Genomic DNA, 8,768 nt, shown 5'->3' on the forward strand with positions numbered 1-8,768 from the left:
CAAACAAATAGACATCAAAAGGTATATATCAAAAATGTTAATCATGTACTCCCTCCGTACCAAAATATATGGCTTTTTTTACAGTTCAAATTGAGCTGTCGAACTGCAATACGTCATATATTTTGCTACAGGGGTAGTATTTGAAAAATGTTAGATATGTATATAAAAGATGTATACCAGAAATGTGCAATGTTTATATAAAAAGTAGACATAACAAAAGTATGATTTCAAAGATGTTAATCATGTATTCGAAAACTGTTACATATGTATATAAATATGATCCTGATGCACAGGAAGAATGTAAAATGTTGTATGGAAAAAAGTAAACATAAAAAATATAGATTCACAAAAAGTTAATTATGTATTTTAGAAATGTTAAAATTGTATATAAAAATGTTCATGATGTACAAAAAAACGTGCAATGTTTATGAAGAAAGTAGAAATGAAAAGTATAACACTTTTTTTAATAATAATGAGCATCTATTTGAATTTTTCTAAACACACACACACACACACACACACAGAACACACACACACAGAACTTCCTGATTTTTTGAATAAAAAAATGTTTTTGATGTATACAATAAATGTTTAAGAAAATGTTGCTCTTCCTGCTTTTATTTTATACTTTCTGAACTGCTCCTCTCAGTGAGCTGATGTATGGAATTTGTGTGTGGGGATTTCATTCGAGTAATGAAACTGGGGAGGGCCTCCCCGTTCTTCTAAAAAGGTATACAAAAAATGTTAAAAAAATAATCATGACTTTGAAAAAATGGTCAACATGTACATGAAAAATGTTTAATTGTTAAATGTATTTAGAAAAATGATAAACGTGTATTCAAATATATTTGTGTTCTATAAGAAGAAAGAAAATACAGTGAAAACCTAAAAAAACAAAAAGGACGAAGAAAACCGGTGCAAAAGAATAAAAACAGTGAAAATCAAGAAAGAAACAAAAGAAAAATGCATGAAAACTAAGAAAACAGAAGGAACCTAAAGAAAATATAAAACAATAGAAAAAGTCATTAAAGCCGAGAAAGACAAAGAAAGGCTAATAAAAGTGGAGAAAAAGAAAAGAAAAGAAAAATAATTGAAAACCATGAAAATAGCAAAACTATGATGAAAAAAATATAGAAAACCAAATAAAATCATAAACAAACAAAAAACTGAAAGATAAAACAGAAAACAAAAAAACTGAGGAATAGCTGACCAAACCAACGAACAACTCGATCAAGCGCTCAAAAAATAAAAACAGAAAACAGGCCCACCGAGAAACGACAGGAGAGAGGATTTCTTCGCGAGACAGTTGCTTCCATGTCGCTATATGCGAGATATAACTCTCACGGCGATCAATCACATAACCCCAGGCACCTCGTCCTATGGGACAGCCCATTCTGGGGTTTTCTGAACCTCACGGGAGCCTTTTTTCTTTTTCCATTCACTCTTTTTCTATTTCTTTGTTAAAAATTCGTTTTTTTAAATCACGAAACAATTTTTCAATTCATGAATTGTTTTGAATATATTGATAAATTCGAGGACATTTTTTTATAAGTTGTTAGTTTTTTGGGAATCTTGTGAATTTCTCCAAACTCACGAACAATGTTTTGAAAGTCCTGAACAAATTTCAAAATGACAAGTTTTTAGAAAACATTGGGAATATTTTTGCAATTCATAATTTTTTTGAGTAGGCGAATATTTTTTGAAATTTAGGAAAAATTGAAGTTCGCAAATATTTTTTAAATTCATGAACATTTTCGAATATTCGAACAACTATGGAAATCAAAAACATTATTCTTGTTCATGAACAATTTTTCAGAAATTGAGAATAATTTTTTAAATTCATGAAGAATTATTGAATTCATGAACAATTTTTGAATCTATGAACATTGGTTGAAATTTGGGAACAATGTTTTGAAATTCGTGATAATTTTTTGATTCCGCAATTTTTTTCAATCAATTTTTTTTTAAAAATTCGCAAACATTTTTCTGAATTCATGATGTTTTTCAATTTCATGTTTTTTTGATTTAGAAAGATTTAATGGAAAGCAGACTGAAATCAAAAATATTGACAGAAAACCTTGTTTATTGAAAAAGTTCGTGAAAACTAATCAGGAATAAAAAAAACATCAGGCAAGCTCAGTAGCCCTTACTGTCCCAAGAAAGTTCATAATTTGAAAAAAATTTAAGAAAAATGAAGAAAACTTCAGGAATTTGTAAAGAAGGTCACAAAATGATTTGAAAATAAGTTTTACTTTGAAAATTCAGGAAAGTTAACAAACTTTTTAAAAGTGCATAAAAATCTAATTTGGAAAAAATCATTAATTTTAAAAGAAAACATAACTTGAATAAAAGTTCACAAATTTGAAAAAAATCGTAAACTTAAAAGAGTGCACAAATTTGCAAAAACAATATTGTGAAAAAGTTCATGTATTTGAAAATAAATTAAAAATAAAAATGAAAAATAAAACATAAAAGAGAAACAATGTAAAATCCATACTAGAAAAAACTAGAAGAAAAAACGCCTGGAAAAACCGTGCAGAAAACTAGGAAAAAACCTAAATGGGCTGGCCCATTTTGCCACGTTGTGCTCGGAGGGGGTGTGCGCCAGTTAGTGAATTTGCATGGCATACGAAAACGCCCTTAACCGGCGCTTTAGGCGCTAAATAGGCATTGGCATGGGTGACATTTATGGCGGGGCGTGATCATCACTGCAACGTGTGGACGGTGGGGACTTTTGACCTTCGGATGCAGGCGTCTAGAGACGGTTGCAAGAAGTTTGTTCTACCAGTCTGGTTGGCGTGCCAAAAACAAATATGTGATGAGCCATGTAATCTTGTTTTCGACTGGTATGGTCGTGTTTGCTGTAAACCTTTTTGTACTCAGGGACTTAGGCTTATTTTATTTAATAAATTAGTTGTGTGCATTGTTTGATGTAGAGGCTGGGGTTATCACTTTCTTGGAAAAAAGGTCATCGTTAGCTGACACCAAAGAGAATGGGACTTGGGTGTCCTTGGCCTTATGATGCTTTTACTATCCGTTGATAGTGTCATTATACCTGAACATGTGCGTCCCCATCAAAGACCAAGTTAAGCACCATACCACATGAGGTACAATCGCATCTTTACTAACCAACGGAAGCAGTCTACATCAATATAATTAAAAAAAAACTTCTGGATTATGTGTCCTAAAAGAGTTACCACCTTGATTTGGGGATGAAAAATATGAAAATCAACTCACATATAAGCTTTGTGGTATAAAACGAGAACATGGAATAATCAACCAAATTACTGAGTAGTGTTCAAAAGGGAGGCATCTAAGAAGATAAGTCCCAACTATTATATTATAGTTTGAAGTTACCAACTTGAACTCATCTTCAAACCACAATAGAGCCAAAAGAGCACCATCTTAATCGATTTGAGGTGGCGCTATCAGTTACCCCCTAGATACATTCGTTTGAGTGGCAATTAATTTCGGACAGAGGAGTAGTATTTAATAAAAAGTGCAGTAGCTTCAGGATTTATCATTATGTCTAATCGATTCTATGCAGGAGCACAAGGAATAGCTTTGACACTAAAATGTGCATTCCTAGAAAAAGAACACATTTAGAATACCTGGAGCGTAATAATGTTCAAATCTAAAGATATCACTGTATTTTGCATAATGGTACTTAGGGACACAAACATTATAGTGATGTACGAATATAATATAGTAACCCCTCAAGTTGTTATATTGTTGTGAATCCTATGCTTCGAATCGTCGTTATATGTTCAATGATGGATCCAGAGGGCCTAGAGTGCAAATTACTCGGCCCAATACCGATTCACCAGATTGATTCAAGCAGCAGCTGTGGAGCAAAACACACATAGTAAACCCATCTACATAAGCAGTTTATAATTTCTTAATTTCAACTACAAAGAATGAACCTCGCCCCTTCAATCAGTTTGGATAGGCTTTACTCTGGACTAACATTTGTGTAGACCCATCTACATTAGTATTTTCTGTACGTTTTGCGTTTTGGATGCTCTTCAGTCTCCACCCAGCAGTTTATTTTTCGAGGACACACCCTGAAGTTTCTTAGACAAGCCATTTCCTCTCTTGGTCAAATCGCAGAAATTTTGCGTTTTCTTTTCTATAGAAGAAGCTGGGGCAGTTCGTTCTGGCTTGAGAAAATATCGTCGAAGCTCTGCCCCAGAGAGGCTGCGAATGCCCAGAGAAGGATGAGATGCGGCCATTCTTGTCTCCTCCATTGGAAGTCCTCCCTTTGCTAACCTCCATTCCTCAGTCTGTCTCTGTCTACAAAGGGATCGGCACTCTTTCGTTGCAGTCCCAGATATCTTGCTAGCACATGTGGATGATGATTCCGCCCTTGATGTTTGGATAATTTTACCATTTCCCCTGCGTACTTCACTAACTTCCCTTGCTAGGACACCATGAGATGAGCCTTCTTTCTTGCCAAATTTGGCTCTGCCATGGCCACTTTGGGGCGAAACCTTTGGTAGTAGAACACTCCTGTGAAGAAGCCCCGGGGAAAGAAGAGGCAGTGTCTGTGTCCGGGGCATTCCTCCTCCACCCAACATCTCCGGTGCCACAATTCCCGGCCCCTGCTTCGAAATCTCCGGAGTAGCGACCGGCTTGCTCTGCCCCTGTCCAATCCTCTTCACCGATTCCACAACACTGGTCTCGCCTTGCCTCGGCCGCTTCAAACGCCGATTCAGCGGCACATCGTCCAACTCCTCGACGCGCGGCTCGTCCCTACGCACCTGGTCAAGGGCCGCGGCACCCAACAGGGGCGCCATCTCTTCGGCCTCGCCCCGCGAGCGATGGTGCTCGTCCAGGAGCGCATTGTACTTCTTCCGCAGAGAGTCGATGGCGGAGAGCGCGGCCTCAGCCTTGGCGATCCTCCGATCCCGCGCTCTGAGAACGCGCGCGACCGCTTCGAAGTCGGCCCTGCGGTGGGTGGTGCGGAGGAGGTCCACGAGCTTCTCACCGGAGAGGGAGGCGAGCTCGGCGTAGCGCGCGTCGGGATCGGAGCCGGAGGCCATGATGTCGCCGGTGGCTTTGCGCCCTTGGTCGGTTGGGTAACTGCAGGCTGCCTTTTGGCAAGAGGGTGAGTGGGTGCTTTAAAAGTGTTCTTTTTTCTCTTTAATTAAGGTGCTTGAATGTATGAACTCGCAGGGCTTCGAAGCATAGCATTCTCACGATACAACAAAGACCACTTCATATACCGAGCTGGTCAGGCAATCTGAAGATTCAAAAGATCTGTGAAGTAATTCCAACGATACTATGGCACGATGTACATATGTAGTAGTGATGAATTCTCTCAAATTTATATTTGATCCACACACCACACGGCGAGCGTGGTTAAAGCAATCTCAAATAGACCTATCAGAAAGTCCAGAATTGGAGGATCCCGCTCCCGTGTCGCTCTGAGGGGCGACACCGGGGCGCCCCCAAAACCTAGCCGCCGGCCCACTCTCCTCCACCCACACCTCGCCGCCGCCGCCGCCGACGGCGGCGAAGGCCCGCTGCTCGAAACGGGCGCACGCAGCTCTCCCTCCGGATCCAATTACAGCCGCTTCAGCTCCATCCCGACCGTGTCCTGCGTCGTCGTCTTGCTCTACGGGCACGCGCAGCCACGCGGTCTCTGCCTTCTCTTGCTGCGCCCGGGCATCGCCGGATTTGCGTGCGCCTGAACGCGCTTCGTCCTCTGCCGCTCCTTTCTCCAGATCCGCGCGGGGGTGGGGGTGGGGGGGGGCCTACTATGCGCGGGTTGCCATGGTCGTGACCTCCACGAGATGGCTCGGTCCTGTGGGCGAGATGCGGGTGGATGTCTCTTCCGCCTGGCTGTTGGAGGTGCAACCGATGACGGATCTGGCCGGACCGTTTAGGTGCTGGCCCGGGGCGCTTCGATCTGTCTCTGGGCAGGTGCTGTGGCGTTCCTATGGCCCGGTGGCTGCCGTGTGCAGCTGCGCGCACAGTCCAACGTGCTGCCAGCTCGCTGCGGGGAGCACCGTCGTGTGCGGCTGGTGAGGTGAGGTGGATTGGGGCTGAATCTGGCCTGCCATGGACCGGATTTGGTCACGTGCGGCGGCGGGCTGCAGTGACCCTTGCTCTGTGGTGGTGCAGGGAGCAGCGATTCGCAGTCTACCGGTGCTCCTTGGAGGTGGTCTGGTCACTTGGGCGAAAGCCACTGCTCCTGCCGGAGCCGGCGATGGCGACGCATGCGGGTGCCGCTTACCTCCTTGGAGGCATCGCTGTCATGGTGACTTCCCCTTCGAGGCTCCTGGGGAAACCCATGTTCCTGGTTCGTCCGGAACGGCCGATGGCTGCACTTTTCGCGTCGCATTCCTTCTTGAAGGCATCAGCTTGGTGGATTGTGTGGTGGCTACTCACTGCGGGTTGGATGGTGGTGGTGGCACGGCTGGCTTGCGCTGGTGTGCTCGGAGAAGCGGATGTAGACTCGGCTCCTTGATGCCCTTCGGCTTCGTCGGCAGTGCCGCTGTTGTGATGTAGACTCGACTGGGTGTGGCTCTTCGTCCGGGTGTGGACTCGGTCGCTCGTTGCCTTTCGGCTGCGCCAATAGCCTTGAGGCATCATGGATGGTCTCGGTTGATTGGAGCTCTTCGTCTACGGTGGTGGTGTTCTCATGCAGCTCAGGTTGGTAATGGTTGCTCAAGACCCTCTCATGGTTCCGTTGTGCTGCGGCGAGCTTGGTGCTCTTGGTGTTGTATCGACTCATCTTTGCTCAAGGATGGCGCAAGATGATCTCAAACTGCTATTCGTTCCATTTTTCTGTGGCGGAGCCCCGTTCAAGGTTCGTGTCTGGGATGACACTCATTATTGTGGATGCTCCTGAGTTGTGCCATGGGGCCGGTATGCCCGCCGATGCGTTCGGCTGTTTGCAAAGTCCTGGTATTGTGATCTCTCGATGACACCCCACATCTACTTGTGTCTCTCATGGTGATGGTCTTATGACTGCCAGCTAGGCCGTGCCTTGTAAGGTTTTCGGCCCGGTTTCCCTTATAAACGGGGTCAATTTGTTAAGGGTTTCGATCTGGTTTCCCTTATAAACTGGATTACCACTCTGGCAATTTGGCCACTTTGAGTAATATATTCAGGTGGGGAAACTCCCCCCGGTGATTCTAAAAAAAGCAATCTCAAATAGACAAAAAAACTCCCCTTGTCTCATAACTTTAAGATCAAGATAATATTCAGAATGATTTTTTCTTCTCTCACCACATAGGTCAAATTCATAATTGCAATAGTCTACCGTGATTCCCTGGACAGTGACGGACAATATCCTTGGTAACAACTTCCGTTTTGGTTCCATGTAAGCAGATTTGAGAACTTTATGTACCTACCGACTATTAGGACAAGGGGTGGCATCTTATTTGTGTGGGACTCGTTGGTATGGCTCTGTCCAACCATCGCACCACCGAAAATACCATCATGACGCTAGTCAAGTTGGTGGGAGGGCCAACATGGTGGATTAGAAGAGTATATGTCCCCAGCGAGACGTGGATAAGATGGCTTTTCTTGAGGAACTAGTGCAAGTGAGGGATCGTCATGTGGGCTCCTGGACAGCACTTGGGGACTTCAGTCTGCTTGTGAACCAGGAAGAGAAGAAGAACAATGTGGTGAACCAACGGATGATGGCACGTTTCAAAGCCTTGCTTAATAGATTGGAACAATGTGGTGAACCGACGGATGACGGATGATGGCACGTTTCAATACCTGAATGATCGGAAATAGACGTGATCGAATGAGAGGGAACAACCTACCAAGGAAAAGATTGATCATGTTTAATCTACTACCTCTTGGGAAGATTTGCATCCGACTTGCTTCCTCTCGGTTCTGGGCACGACGGTGTCTGATCACTGCCCTTTACTTCTCGACCTGAGTTCAGATTTTGACACGAGCAAAAGGTTCAGATTTGAGGCATTTGGACTAAAGCAGTGGAGTTTCACTACATGGTAGCTGGGGCATGGCAGTCCATCCCCTTGCCGGGCAATCCTTATGTCGCCCTCGATGCTAAGCTACGGCCCACCGCGAAGCATTTGCAAAGTTGGAGTGACAGATGGATTGACAATATTAAACTTCAAATCAGCATTGCATTAGAAGTGATCCATCATTTGGACTTAGTGGCAGAATCACGTTTGTTGTTAGGCGCGGAAATAGACTTGCAGAAGCTCCTCAAGCGTAAACTCTTGGGCCTCTACTCATTGGAACACTCCATTGCAAGGCAGTGATCACATATTTTATACCTCAGGGAGGGTAATGCTACCACCGATTTTTTTCATCAACATGCTAATTCCTAGGAGGCGGTTGTCGCAGTCTAGGGTTCCGCGGACCCAAACTAGGTTCGAACTCTTGGGCGTGTATGAAGGATCTCGCTTCATGATGTTTCACTGCCCGCCGCCCTCAAGGCCTAATCTCGTTGAGTACGCGCGAGCCGGGCTAAGAAGTGAACACAGTGGTTTACCCAGGTTTGGGCCACTTGAGGTGTAAAACCCTATTCTTGCTTTGTGGTGGATTGACCTCGCGAGAAGGTTGAGGATGAACTAGTATAGTGGGTGAGCTGCCTCGCGAGGGCTCAGAGGATGCGAATGAATCGACCAGGGTGGCGATGAGCCGATCCCTCTCTACGTTGGAGACTAGCCTATACTTATACTAGGCCCAATTCTCTTCCCTCATAACATTGGTGGGAAGGAATACCACAACGACCAATTTTGAACGGGGACAAGAGTACATCCTATCCTGACTAAAGG

The sequence above is a fragment of the Triticum aestivum genome, chromosome 3B (genome assembly GCF_018294505.1).
Source record: "Triticum aestivum cultivar Chinese Spring chromosome 3B, IWGSC CS RefSeq v2.1, whole genome shotgun sequence".
Lineage (NCBI taxonomy): Eukaryota > Viridiplantae > Streptophyta > Magnoliopsida > Poales > Poaceae > Triticum > Triticum aestivum.